Source organism: Salvelinus fontinalis, chromosome 3 (genome assembly GCF_029448725.1).
Source record: "Salvelinus fontinalis isolate EN_2023a chromosome 3, ASM2944872v1, whole genome shotgun sequence".
In the NCBI taxonomy this organism is placed as follows: Eukaryota; Metazoa; Chordata; class Actinopteri; order Salmoniformes; family Salmonidae; genus Salvelinus; species Salvelinus fontinalis.
In genome coordinates, this window is record NC_074667.1 from 30,166,982 (window position 1) to 30,180,578 (window position 13,597).

Sequence of the window (13,597 nt, forward strand, 5' to 3'; positions counted from 1 at the left end):
AGAAGCAAGTCTTTCTATAATTGCAATTTCTGTCACTTTCCATGACATGTTCACGTGTGGACAATACAATCCCATAGCCAAAACAGCTTAGTCTGAAAACTTTTGGATTTTTAATCTGAACCTCCAGGTTTAAACTCCCTGTTTGAAGACTGATTTAAGTCTGTCAATCACACAGCATAATCTGATATAGGAATTTGCAGTGTGCCATGCTTTTGTGAGAGACGACTGTCATCTAAAGCATCATCGGATTGGTCGTTGTTTAGCAACATTTGAACTGTAAAGCCACATTGGTACTTGTGCTGATTCATTGACTTCGCTGTGTAAAGGCAGCGATTGCACACATCAAAATTCTGACCACGACGTGATTTGAACACGCAACCTTCTGATCTGGAGTCAGACGCGCTACCGTTGCGCCACGAGGTCTTGGAAGAAAATCATCAATGGGGGGGGATGCCTAGTTCAGATTTCGTTGACTGTATCAATTGGAATGAAGGCCTGTGTCTCTGGGGAAATGTACGATCTGACATGCATCTGCCCGGCAGGTTAGGTGTATGAAAACAGTTACATGCAGAGCCCGGATAGCTCAGTCGGTAGAGCATCAGACTTTTAATCTGAGGGTCCAGGGTTCAAGTCCCTGTTCAGGCGTCCCTTTAATATTCACCTTCCTTCAGAAGCAAGTCTTTCTATAATTGCAATTTCTGTCACTTTCCATGACATGTTCACGTGTGGACAATACAATCCCATAGCCAAAACAGCTTAGTCTGAAAACTTTAGGATTTTTAATCTGAACCTCCAGGTTTAAACTCCCTGTTTGAAGACTGATTTAAGTCTGTCAATCACATAGCATCATCTGATATAGGAATTTGCAGTGTGCCATGCTTTTGTGAGAGACGACTGTCATCTAAAGCATCATCGGATTGGTCGTTGTTTAGCAACATTTGAACTGTAAAGCCACATTGGTACTTGTGCTGATTCATTGACTTCGCTGTGTAAAGGCAGCGATTGCACACATCAAAATTCTGACCACGACGTGATTTGAACACGCAACCTTCTGATCTGGAGTCAGACGCGCTACCGTTGCACCACAAGGTCTTGGAAGAATCTCATCTATGGGGGGGATGCCTAGTTCAGATTTCGTTGACTGTATCAATTGGAATGAAGGCCTGTGTCTCTGGGGAAATGTACGATCTGACATGCATCTGCCCGTCAGGTTCGGTGTATGAAAACAGTCACATGCAGAGCCCGGATAGCTCAGTCGGTGGAGCATCAGAATTTTAATCTGAGGGTCCAGGGTTCAAGTACCTGTTCAGGCGTCCTTTTAATATTCACCTTCCTTCAGAAGCAAGTCTTTCTATAATTGCAATTTCTGTCACTTTCCATGACATGTTCACGTGTGGACAATACAATCCCATAGCCAAAACAGCTTAGTCTGAAAACTTTAGGATTTTTAATCTGAACACCAGGTTTAAACTCCCTGTTTGAAGACTGATTTAAGTCTGTCAATCACACAGCATCATCTGATATAGGAATTTGCAGTGTGCCATGCTTTTGTGAGAGACGACTGTCATCTAAAGCATCATCGGATTGGTCGTTGTTTAGCAACATTTGAACTGTAAAGCCACATTGGTACTTGTGCTGATTCATTGACTTCGCTGTGTAAAGGCAGCGATTGCACACATCAAAATTCTGACCACGACGTGATTTGAACACGCAACCTTCTGATCTGGAGTCAGACGCGCTACCGTTGCGCCACGAGGTCTTGGAAGAAAATCATCAATGGGGGGGGATGCCTAGTTCAGATTTCGTTGACTGTATCAATTGGAATGAAGGCCTGTGTCTCTGGGGAAATGTACGATCTGACATGCATCTGCCCGGCAGGTTAGGTGTATGAAAACAGTTACATGCAGAGCCCGGATAGCTCAGTCGGTAGAGCATCAGACTTTTAATCTGAGGGTCCAGGGTTCAAGTCCCTGTTCAGGCGTCCCTTTAATATTCACCTTCCTTCAGAAGCAAGTCTTTCTATAATTGCAATTTCTGTCACTTTCCATGACATGTTCACGTGTGGACAATACAATCCCATAGCCAAAACAGCTTAGTCTGAAAACTTTAGGATTTTTAATCTGAACCTCCAGGTTTAAACTCCCTGTTTGAAGACTGATTTAAGTCTGTCAATCACACAGCATCATCTGATATAGGAATTTGCAGTGTGCCATGCTTTTGTGAGAGACGACTGTCATCTAAAGCATCATCGGATTGGTCGTTGTTTAGCAACATTTGAACTGTAAAGCCACATTGGTACTTGTGCTGATTCATTGACTTCGCTGTGTAAAGGCAGCGATTGCACACATCAAAATTCTGACCACGACGTGATTTGAACACGCAACCTTCTGATCTGGAGTCAGACGCGCTACCGTTGCACCACAAGGTCTTGGAAGAATCTCATCTATGGGGGGGATGCCTAGTTCAGATTTCGTTGACTGTATCAATTGGAATGAAGGCCTGTGTCTCTGGGGAAATGTACGATCTGACATGCATCTGCCCGGCAGGTTAGGTGTATGAAAACAGTTACATGCAGAGCCCGGATAGCTCAGTCGGTAGAGCATCAGACTTTTAATCTGAGGGTCCAGGGTTCAAGTCCCTGTTCAGGCGTCCCTTTAATATTCACCTTCCTTCAGAAGCAAGTCTTTCTATAATTGCAATTTCTGTCACTTTCCATGACATGTTCACGTGTGGACAATACAATCCCATAGCCAAAACAGCTTAGTCTGAAAACTTTAGGATTTTTAATCTGAACCTCCAGGTTTAAACTCCCTGTTTGAAGACTGATTTAAGTCTGTCAATCACACAGCATCATCTGATATAGGAATTTGCAGTGTGCCATGCTTTTGTGAGAGACGACTGTCATCTAAAGCATCATCGGATTGGTCGTTGTTTAGCAACATTTGAACTGTAAAGCCACATTGGTACTTGTGCTGATTCATTGACTTCGCTGTGTAAAGGCAGCGATTGCACACATCAAAATTCTGACCACGACGTGATTTGAACACGCAACCTTCTGATCTGGAGTCAGACGCGCTACCGTTGCACCACAAGGTCTTGGAAGAATCTCATCTATGGGGGGGATGCCTAGTTCAGATTTCGTTGACTGTATCAATTGGAATGAAGGCCTGTGTCTCTGGGGAAATGTACGATCTGACATGCATCTGCCCGTCAGGTTCGGTGTATGAAAACAGTCACATGCAGAGCCCGGATAGCTCAGTCGGTGGAGCATCAGAATTTTAATCTGAGGGTCCAGGGTTCAAGTACCTGTTCAGGCGTCCTTTTAATATTCACCTTCCTTCAGAAGCAAGTCTTTCTATAATTGCAATTTCTGTCACTTTCCATGACATGTTCACGTGTGGACAATACAATCCCATAGCCAAAACAGCTTAGTCTGAAAACTTTAGGATTTTTAATCTGAACCTCCAGGTTTAAACTCCCTGTTTGAAGACTGATTTAAGTCTGTCAATCACACAGCATAATCTGATATAGGAATTTGCAGTGTGCCATGCTTTTGTGAGAGACGACTGTCATCTAAAGCATCATCGGATTGGTCGTTGTTTAGCAACATTTGAACTGTAAAGCCACATTGGTACTTGTGCTGATTCATTGACTTCGCTGTGTAAAGGCAGCGATTGCACACATCAAAATTCTGACCACGACGTGATTTGAACACGCAACCTTCTGATCTGGAGTCAGACGCGCTACCGTTGCACCACAAGGTCTTGGAAGAATCTCATCTATGGGGGGGATGCCTAGTTCAGATTTCGTTGACTGTATCAATTGGAATGAAGGCCTGTGTCTCTGGGGAAATGTACGATCTGACATGCATCTGCCCGTCAGGTTCGGTGTATGAAAACAGTCACATGCAGAGCCCGGATAGCTCAGTCGGTGGAGCATCAGAATTTTAATCTGAGGGTCCAGGGTTCAAGTACCTGTTCAGGCGTCCTTTTAATATTCACCTTCCTTCAGAAGCAAGTCTTTCTATAATTGCAATTTCTGTCACTTTCCATGACATGTTCACGTGTGGACAATACAATCCCATAGCCAAAACAGCTTAGTCTGAAAACTTTAGGATTTTTAATCTGAACCTCCAGGTTTAAACTCCCTGTTTGAAGACTGATTTAAGTCTGTCAATCACACAGCATAATCTGATATAGGAATTTGCAGTGAGCCATGCTTTTGTGAGAGACGACTGTCATCTAAAGCATCATCGGATTGGTCGTTGTTTAGCAACATTTGAACTGTAAAGCCACATTGGTACTTGTGCTGATTCATTGACTTCGCTGTGTAAAGGCAGCGATTGCACACATCAAAATTCTGACCACGACGTGATTTGAACACGCAACCTTCTGATCTGGAGTCAGACGCGCTACCGTTGCACCACAAGGTCTTGGAAGAATCTCATCTATGGGGGGGATGCCTAGTTCAGATTTCGTTGACTGTATCAATTGGAATGAAGGCCTGTGTCTCTGGGGAAATGTACGATCTGACATGCATCTGCCCGTCAGGTTCGGTGTATGAAAACAGTCACATGCAGAGCCCGGATAGCTCAGTCGGTGGAGCATCAGAATTTTAATCTGAGGGTCCAGGGTTCAAGTACCTGTTCAGGCGTCCTTTTAATATTCACCTTCCTTCAGAAGCAAGTCTTTCTATAATTGCAATTTCTGTCACTTTCCATGACATGTTCACGTGTGGACAATACAATCCCATAGCCAAAACAGCTTAGTCTGAAAACTTTAGGATTTTTAATCTGAACCTCCAGGTTTAAACTCCCTGTTTGAAGACTGATTTAAGTCTGTCAATCACACAGCATAATCTGATATAGGAATTTGCAGTGTGCCATGCTTTTGTGAGAGACGACTGTCATCTAAAGCATCATCGGATTGGTCGTTGTTTAGCAACATTTGAACTGTAAAGCCACATTGGTACTTGTGCTGATTCATTGACTTCGCTGTGTAAAGGCAGCGATTGCACACATCAAAATTCTGACCACGACGTGATTTGAACACGCAACCTTCTGATCTGGAGTCAGACGCGCTACCGTTGCGCCACGAGGTCTTGGAAGAAAGTCATCTATGGGGGGGATGCCTAGTTCAGATTTCGTTGACTGTATCAATTGGAATGAAGGCCTGTGTCTCTTGGGAAATGTACGATCTGACATGCATCTGCCCGGCAGGTTAGGTGTATGAAAACAGTTACTTGTAGAGCCCGGATAGCTCAGTCGGTAGAGCATCAGACTTTTAATCTGAGGGTCCAGGGTTCAAGTCCCTGTTCAGGTGTCTTTTTAATATTCACCTTCCTTCAGAAGCAAGTCTTTCTATAATTGCAATTTCTGTCACTTTCCATGACATGTTCACGTGTGGACAATACAATCCCATAGCCAAAACAGCTTAGTCTGAAAACTTTAGGATTTTTAATCTGAACCTCCAGGTTTAAACTCCCTGTTTGAAGACTGATTTAAGTCTTTCAATCACACAGCATCATCTGATATAGGAATTTGCAGTGTTCCATGCTTTTGTGAGAGACGACTGTCATCTAAAGCATCCTCGGATTGGTCGTTGTTTAGCAACATTTGAACTGTAAAGCCACATTGGTACTTGTGCTGATTCATTGACTTCGCTGTGTAAAGGCAGCGATTGCACACATCAAAATTCTGACCACGACGTGATTTGAACACGCAACCTTCTGATCTGGAGTCAGACGCGCTACCGTTGAGCAACGAGGTCTTGGAATAAAGTCATCTATTTGCGGGATGCTTAGTTCAGATTTCGTTGACTGTATCAATTGGAATGAAGGCCTGTGTCTCTGGGGAAATGTACGATCTGACATGCATCTGCCCGGCAGGTTAGGTGTATGAAAACAGTTACATGCAGAGCCCGGATACCTCAGTCGGTAGAGCATCAGACATTTAATCTGAGGGTCCAGGGTTCAAGTCCCTGGTCATGCGTCCTTTTAATATTCACCTTCCTTCAGAAGCATGTCTTTCTATAATTGCAATTTCTGTCACTTTCCATGACATGTTCACGTGTGAACAATACAATCCCATAGCCAAAACAGCTTAGTCTGAAAACTTTAGGATTTTTAATCTGAACCTCCAGGTTTAAACTCCCTGTTTGAAGACTGATGTATGTCTGTCAATCACATAGCATCATCTGATATAGGAATTTGCAGTGTGCCATGCTTTTGTGAGAGATGACTGTCATCTAAAGCATCATCGGATTGGTCGTTGTTTAGCAACATTTGAACTGTAAAGCCACATTGGTAGTTGTGCTGATTCATTGACTTCGCTGTGTAAAGGCAGCGATTGCACACATGAAAATTCTGACCACGACGTGATTTGAACACGAAACTTTCTGATCTGGAGTCAGACGCGCTACCGTTGCGCCACGAGGTCTTTGAAGAAACTCATCTATGGGGGGGATGCCTAGTTCAGATTTCGTTGACTGTATCAATTGGAATGAAGGCCTGTGTCTCTGGGGAAATGTACGATCTGACATGCATCTGCCCGGCAGGTTAGGTGTATGAAAACAGTTACGTGCAGATCCCGGTTAGCTCAGTCGGTAGAGCATCAGACTTTTAATCGGAGGGTCCAGGGTTCAAGTACCTGTTCAGGCGTCCTTTTAATATTCACCTTCCTTCAGAAGCAAGTCTTTCTATAATTGCAATTTCTGTCACTTTCCATGACATGTTCACGTGTGGACAATACAATCCCATAGCCAAAACAGCTTAGTCTGAAAACTTTAGGATTTTTAATCTGAACCTCCAGGTTTAAACTCCCTGTTTGAAGACTGATTTAAGTCTGTCAATCACACAGCATCATCTGATATAGGAATTTGCAGTGTGCCATGCTTTTGTGAGAGACGACTGTCATCTAAAGCATCATCGGATTGGTCGTTGTTTAGCAACATTTGAACTGTAAAGCCACATTGGTACTTGTGCTGATTCATTGACTTCGCTGTGTAAAGGCAGCGATTGCACACATCAAAATTCTGACCACGACGTGATTTGAACACGCAACCTTCTGATCTGGAGTCAGACACGCTACCGTTGCGCCACGAGGTCTTTGAAGAAACTCATCTATGGGGGGGATGCCTAGTTCAGATTTCGTTGACTGTATCAATTGGAATGAAGGCCTGTGTCTCTGGGGAAATGTACGATCTGACATGCATCTGCCCGGCAGGTTAGGTGTATGAAAACAGTTACGTGCAGAGCCCGGTTAGCTCAGTCGGTAGAGCATCAGACTTTTAATCGGAGGGTCCAGGGTTCAAGTACCTGTTCAGGCGTCCTTTTAATATTCACCTTCCTTCAGAAGCAAGTCTTTCTATAATTGCAATTTCTGTCACTTTCCATGACATGTTCACGTGTGGACAATACAATCCCATAGCCAAAACAGCTTAGTCTGAAAACTTTTGGATTTTTAATCTGAACCTCCAGGTTTAAACTCCCTGTTTGAAGACTGATTTAAGTCTGTCAATCACACAGCATAATCTGATATAGGAATTTGCAGTGTGCCATGCTTTTGTGAGAGACGACTGTCATCTAAAGCATCATCGGATTGGTCGTTGTTTAGCAACATTTGAACTGTAAAGCCACATTGGTACTTGTGCTGATTCATTGACTTCGCTGTGTAAAGGCAGCGATTGCACACATCAAAATTCTGACCACGACGTGATTTGAACACGCAACCTTCTGATCTGGAGTCAGACGCGCTACCGTTGCGCCACGAGGTCTTGGAAGAAAATCATCAATGGGGGGGGATGCCTAGTTCAGATTTCGTTGACTGTATCAATTGGAATGAAGGCCTGTGTCTCTGGGGAAATGTACGATCTGACATGCATCTGCCCGGCAGGTTAGGTGTATGAAAACAGTTACATGCAGAGCCCGGATAGCTCAGTCGGTAGAGCATCAGACTTTTAATCTGAGGGTCCAGGGTTCAAGTCCCTGTTCAGGCGTCCCTTTAATATTCACCTTCCTTCAGAAGCAAGTCTTTCTATAATTGCAATTTCTGTCACTTTCCATGACATGTTCACGTGTGGACAATACAATCCCATAGCCAAAACAGCTTAGTCTGAAAACTTTAGGATTTTTAATCTGAACCTCCAGGTTTAAACTCCCTGTTTGAAGACTGATTTAAGTCTGTCAATCACATAGCATCATCTGATATAGGAATTTGCAGTGTGCCATGCTTTTGTGAGAGACGACTGTCATCTAAAGCATCATCGGATTGGTCGTTGTTTAGCAACATTTGAACTGTAAAGCCACATTGGTACTTGTGCTGATTCATTGACTTCGCTGTGTAAAGGCAGCGATTGCACACATCAAAATTCTGACCACGACGTGATTTGAACACGCAACCTTCTGATCTGGAGTCAGACGCGCTACCGTTGCACCACAAGGTCTTGGAAGAATCTCATCTATGGGGGGGATGCTTAGTTCAGATTTCGTTGACTGTATCAATTGGAATGAAGGCCTGTGTCTCTGGGGAAATGTACGATCTGACATGCATCTGCCCGTCAGGTTCGGTGTATGAAAACAGTCACATGCAGAGCCCGGATAGCTCAGTCGGTGGAGCATCAGAATTTTAATCTGAGGGTCCAGGGTTCAAGTACCTGTTCAGGCGTCCTTTTAATATTCACCTTCCTTCAGAAGCAAGTCTTTCTATAATTGCAATTTCTGTCACTTTCCATGACATGTTCACGTGTGGACAATACAATCCCATAGCCAAAACAGCTTAGTCTGAAAACTTTAGGATTTTTAATCTGAACACCAGGTTTAAACTCCCTGTTTGAAGACTGATTTAAGTCTGTCAATCACACAGCATCATCTGATATAGGAATTTGCAGTGTGCCATGCTTTTGTGAGAGACGACTGTCATCTAATGCATCATCGGATTGGTCGTTGTTTAGCAACATTTGAACTGTAAAGCCACATTGGTACTTGTGCTGATTCATTGACTTCGCTGTGTAAAGGCAGCGATTGCACACATCAAAATTCTGACCACGACGTGATTTGAACACGCAACCTTCTGATCTGGAGTCAGACGCGCTACCGTTGCGCCACGAGGTCTTGGAAGAAAATCATCAATGGGGGGGGATGCCTAGTTCAGATTTCGTTGACTGTATCAATTGGAATGAAGGCCTGTGTCTCTGGGGAAATGTACGATCTGACATGCATCTGCCCGGCAGGTTAGGTGTATGAAAACAGTTACATGCAGAGCCCGGATAGCTCAGTCGGTAGAGCATCAGACTTTTAATCTGAGGGTCCAGGGTTCAAGTCCCTGTTCAGGCGTCCCTTTAATATTCACCTTCCTTCAGAAGCAAGTCTTTCTATAATTGCAATTTCTGTCACTTTCCATGACATGTTCACGTGTGGACAATACAATCCCATAGCCAAAACAGCTTAGTCTGAAAACTTTAGGATTTTTAATCTGAACACCAGGTTTAAACTCCCTGTTTGAAGACTGATTTAAGTCTGTCAATCACACAGCATCATCTGATATAGGAATTTGCAGTGTGCCATGCTTTTGTGAGAGACGACTGTCATCTAATGCATCATCGGATTGGTCGTTGTTTAGCAACATTTGAACTGTAAAGCCACATTGGTACTTGTGCTGATTCATTGACTTCGCTGTGTAAAGGCAGCGATTGCACACATCAAAATTCTGACCACGACGTGATTTGAACACGCAACCTTCTGATCTGGAGTCAGACGCGCTACCGTTGCGCCACGAGGTCTTGGAAGAAAATCATCAATGGGGGGGGATGCCTAGTTCAGATTTCGTTGACTGTATCAATTGGAATGAAGGCCTGTGTCTCTGGGGAAATGTACGATCTGACATGCATCTGCCCGGCAGGTTAGGTGTATGAAAACAGTTACATGCAGAGCCCGGATAGCTCAGTCGGTAGAGCATCAGACTTTTAATCTGAGGGTCCAGGGTTCAAGTCCCTGTTCAGGCGTCCCTTTAATATTCACCTTCCTTCAGAAGCAAGTCTTTCTATAATTGCAATTTCTGTCACTTTCCATGACATGTTCACGTGTGGACAATACAATCCCATAGCCAAAACAGCTTAGTCTGAAAACTTTAGGATTTTTAATCTGAACCTCCAGGTTTAAACTCCCTGTTTGAAGACTGATTTAAGTCTGTCAATCACACAGCATCATCTGATATAGGAATTTGCAGTGTGCCATGCTTTTGTGAGAGACGACTGTCATCTAAAGCATCATCGGATTGGTCGTTGTTTAGCAACATTTGAACTGTAAAGCCACATTGGTACTTGTGCTGATTCATTGACTTCGCTGTGTAAAGGCAGCGATTGCACACATCAAAATTCTGACCACGACGTGATTTGAACACGCAACCTTCTGATCTGGAGTCAGACGCGCTACCGTTGCACCACAAGGTCTTGGAAGAATCTCATCTATGGGGGGGATGCCTAGTTCAGATTTCGTTGACTGTATCAATTGGAATGAAGGCCTGTGTCTCTGGGGAAATGTACGATCTGACATGCATCTGCCCGTCAGGTTCGGTGTATGAAAACAGTCACATGCAGAGCCCGGATAGCTCAGTCGGTGGAGCATCAGAATTTTAATCTGAGGGTCCAGGGTTCAAGTACCTGTTCAGGCGTCCTTTTAATATTCACCTTCCTTCAGAAGCAAGTCTTTCTATAATTGCAATTTCTGTCACTTTCCATGACATGTTCACGTGTGGACAATACAATCCCATAGCCAAAACAGCTTAGTCTGAAAACTTTAGGATTTTTAATCTGAACCTCCAGGTTTAAACTCCCTGTTTGAAGACTGATTTAAGTCTGTCAATCACACAGCATAATCTGATATAGGAATTTGCAGTGTGCCATGCTTTTGTGAGAGACGACTGTCATCTAAAGCATCATCGGATTGGTCGTTGTTTAGCAACATTTGAACTGTAAAGCCACATTGGTACTTGTGCTGATTCATTGACTTCGCTGTGTAAAGGCAGCGATTGCACACATCAAAATTCTGACCACGACGTGATTTGAACACGCAACCTTCTGATCTGGAGTCAGACGCGCTACCGTTGCACCACAAGGTCTTGGAAGAATCTCATCTATGGGGGGGATGCCTAGTTCAGATTTCGTTGACTGTATCAATTGGAATGAAGGCCTGTGTCTCTGGGGAAATGTACGATCTGACATGCATCTGCCCGTCAGGTTCGGTGTATGAAAACAGTCACATGCAGAGCCCGGATAGCTCAGTCGGTGGAGCATCAGAATTTTAATCTGAGGGTCCAGGGTTCAAGTACCTGTTCAGGCGTCCTTTTAATATTCACCTTCCTTCAGAAGCAAGTCTTTCTATAATTGCAATTTCTGTCACTTTCCATGACATGTTCACGTGTGGACAATACAATCCCATAGCCAAAACAGCTTAGTCTGAAAACTTTAGGATTTTTAATCTGAACCTCCAGGTTTAAACTCCCTGTTTGAAGACTGATTTAAGTCTGTCAATCACACAGCATAATCTGATATAGGAATTTGCAGTGAGCCATGCTTTTGTGAGAGACGACTGTCATCTAAAGCATCATCGGATTGGTCGTTGTTTAGCAACATTTGAACTGTAAAGCCACATTGGTACTTGTGCTGATTCATTGACTTCGCTGTGTAAAGGCAGCGATTGCACACATCAAAATTCTGACCACGACGTGATTTGAACACGCAACCTTCTGATCTGGAGTCAGACGCGCTACCGTTGCACCACAAGGTCTTGGAAGAATCTCATCTATGGGGGGGATGCCTAGTTCAGATTTCGTTGACTGTATCAATTGGAATGAAGGCCTGTGTCTCTGGGGAAATGTACGATCTGACATGCATCTGCCCGTCAGGTTCGGTGTATGAAAACAGTCACATGCAGAGCCCGGATAGCTCAGTCGGTGGAGCATCAGAATTTTAATCTGAGGGTCCAGGGTTCAAGTACCTGTTCAGGCGTCCTTTTAATATTCACCTTCCTTCAGAAGCAAGTCTTTCTATAATTGCAATTTCTGTCACTTTCCATGACATGTTCACGTGTGGACAATACAATCCCATAGCCAAAACAGCTTAGTCTGAAAACTTTAGGATTTTTAATCTGAACCTCCAGGTTTAAACTCCCTGTTTGAAGACTGATTTAAGTCTGTCAATCACACAGCATAATCTGATATAGGAATTTGCAGTGTGCCATGCTTTTGTGAGAGACGACTGTCATCTAAAGCATCATCGGATTGGTCGTTGTTTAGCAACATTTGAACTGTAAAGCCACATTGGTACTTGTGCTGATTCATTGACTTCGCTGTGTAAAGGCAGCGATTGCACACATCAAAATTCTGACCACGACGTGATTTGAACACGCAACCTTCTGATCTGGAGTCAGACGCGCTACCGTTGCGCCACGAGGTCTTGGAAGAAAGTCATCTATGGGGGGGATGCCTAGTTCAGATTTCGTTGACTGTATCAATTGGAATGAAGGCCTGTGTCTCTTGGGAAATGTACGATCTGACATGCATCTGCCCGGCAGGTTAGGTGTATGAAAACAGTTACTTGTAGAGCCCGGATAGCTCAGTCGGTAGAGCATCAGACTTTTAATCTGAGGGTCCAGGGTTCAAGTCCCTGTTCAGGTGTCTTTTTAATATTCACCTTCCTTCAGAAGCAAGTCTTTCTATAATTGCAATTTCTGTCACTTTCCATGACATGTTCACGTGTGGACAATACAATCCCATAGCCAAAACAGCTTAGTCTGAAAACTTTAGGATTTTTAATCTGAACCTCCAGGTTTAAACTCCCTGTTTGAAGACTGATTTAAGTCTTTCAATCACACAGCATCATCTGATATAGGAATTTGCAGTGTTCCATGCTTTTGTGAGAGACGACTGTCATCTAAAGCATCCTCGGATTGGTCGTTGTTTAGCAACATTTGAACTGTAAAGCCACATTGGTACTTGTGCTGATTCATTGACTTCGCTGTGTAAAGGCAGCGATTGCACACATCAAAATTCTGACCACGACGTGATTTGAACACGCAACCTTCTGATCTGGAGTCAGACGCGCTACCGTTGAGCAACGAGGTCTTGGAATAAAGTCATCTATTTGCGGGATGCTTAGTTCAGATTTCGTTGACTGTATCAATTGGAATGAAGGCCTGTGTCTCTGGGGAAATGTACGATCTGACATGCATCTGCCCGGCAGGTTAGGTGTATGAAAACAGTTACATGCAGAGCCCGGATAGCTCAGTCGGTAGAGCATCAGACATTTAATCTGAGGGTCCAGGGTTCAAGTCCCTGGTCATGCGTCCTTTTAATATTCACCTTCCTTCAGAAGCATGTCTTTCTATAATTGCAATTTCTGTCACTTTCCATGACATGTTCACGTGTGAACAATACAATCCCATAGCCAAAACAGCTTAGTCTGAAAACTTTAGGATTTTTAATCTGAACCTCCAGGTTTAAACTCCCTGTTTGAAGACTGATGTATGTCTGTCAATCACATAGCATCATCTGATATAGGAATTTGCAGTGTGCCATGCTTTTGTGAGAGATGACTGTCATCTA

The 13,597-nt window shown here is 43.6% G+C and overlaps 16 non-coding genes across 16 annotated transcripts; 8 read left to right on the plus strand and 8 right to left on the minus strand.

Annotated features, from left to right (window-relative positions):
* Positions 1-351: 351 nt before the first annotated feature.
* Positions 352-423, minus strand: trnaw-cca (transfer RNA tryptophan (anticodon CCA)). Its single transcript has one exon. It is a non-coding gene; the product is annotated as a tRNA-Trp (tRNA).
* A 149-nt stretch (positions 424-572) lies between these two features.
* Positions 573-645, plus strand: trnak-uuu (transfer RNA lysine (anticodon UUU)). The gene has a single exon. It is a non-coding gene; the product is annotated as a tRNA-Lys (tRNA).
* Positions 646-1,687: 1,042 nt separating this feature from the next.
* trnaw-cca (transfer RNA tryptophan (anticodon CCA)) lies at positions 1,688-1,759 on the minus strand. Its single transcript has one exon. It is a non-coding gene; the product is annotated as a tRNA-Trp (tRNA).
* Positions 1,760-1,908: 149 nt separating this feature from the next.
* trnak-uuu (transfer RNA lysine (anticodon UUU)) lies at positions 1,909-1,981 on the plus strand. The gene has a single exon. It is a non-coding gene; the product is annotated as a tRNA-Lys (tRNA).
* A 595-nt stretch (positions 1,982-2,576) lies between these two features.
* trnak-uuu (transfer RNA lysine (anticodon UUU)) lies at positions 2,577-2,649 on the plus strand. Its single transcript has one exon. It is a non-coding gene; the product is annotated as a tRNA-Lys (tRNA).
* Positions 2,650-5,028: 2,379 nt separating this feature from the next.
* trnaw-cca (transfer RNA tryptophan (anticodon CCA)) lies at positions 5,029-5,100 on the minus strand. Its single transcript has one exon. It is a non-coding gene; the product is annotated as a tRNA-Trp (tRNA).
* A 148-nt stretch (positions 5,101-5,248) lies between these two features.
* trnak-uuu (transfer RNA lysine (anticodon UUU)) lies at positions 5,249-5,321 on the plus strand. The gene has a single exon. It is a non-coding gene; the product is annotated as a tRNA-Lys (tRNA).
* Positions 5,322-7,032: 1,711 nt separating this feature from the next.
* trnaw-cca (transfer RNA tryptophan (anticodon CCA)) lies at positions 7,033-7,104 on the minus strand. Its single transcript has one exon. It is a non-coding gene; the product is annotated as a tRNA-Trp (tRNA).
* A 596-nt stretch (positions 7,105-7,700) lies between these two features.
* On the minus strand, positions 7,701-7,772 carry trnaw-cca (transfer RNA tryptophan (anticodon CCA)). The gene has a single exon. It is a non-coding gene; the product is annotated as a tRNA-Trp (tRNA).
* Positions 7,773-7,921: 149 nt separating this feature from the next.
* On the plus strand, positions 7,922-7,994 carry trnak-uuu (transfer RNA lysine (anticodon UUU)). Its single transcript has one exon. It is a non-coding gene; the product is annotated as a tRNA-Lys (tRNA).
* A 1,042-nt stretch (positions 7,995-9,036) lies between these two features.
* trnaw-cca (transfer RNA tryptophan (anticodon CCA)) lies at positions 9,037-9,108 on the minus strand. The gene has a single exon. It is a non-coding gene; the product is annotated as a tRNA-Trp (tRNA).
* Positions 9,109-9,257: 149 nt separating this feature from the next.
* Positions 9,258-9,330, plus strand: trnak-uuu (transfer RNA lysine (anticodon UUU)). The gene has a single exon. It is a non-coding gene; the product is annotated as a tRNA-Lys (tRNA).
* A 374-nt stretch (positions 9,331-9,704) lies between these two features.
* On the minus strand, positions 9,705-9,776 carry trnaw-cca (transfer RNA tryptophan (anticodon CCA)). Its single transcript has one exon. It is a non-coding gene; the product is annotated as a tRNA-Trp (tRNA).
* A 149-nt stretch (positions 9,777-9,925) lies between these two features.
* Positions 9,926-9,998, plus strand: trnak-uuu (transfer RNA lysine (anticodon UUU)). Its single transcript has one exon. It is a non-coding gene; the product is annotated as a tRNA-Lys (tRNA).
* A 2,379-nt stretch (positions 9,999-12,377) lies between these two features.
* trnaw-cca (transfer RNA tryptophan (anticodon CCA)) lies at positions 12,378-12,449 on the minus strand. Its single transcript has one exon. It is a non-coding gene; the product is annotated as a tRNA-Trp (tRNA).
* Positions 12,450-12,597: 148 nt separating this feature from the next.
* On the plus strand, positions 12,598-12,670 carry trnak-uuu (transfer RNA lysine (anticodon UUU)). The gene has a single exon. It is a non-coding gene; the product is annotated as a tRNA-Lys (tRNA).
* Positions 12,671-13,597: the final 927 nt, after the last annotated feature.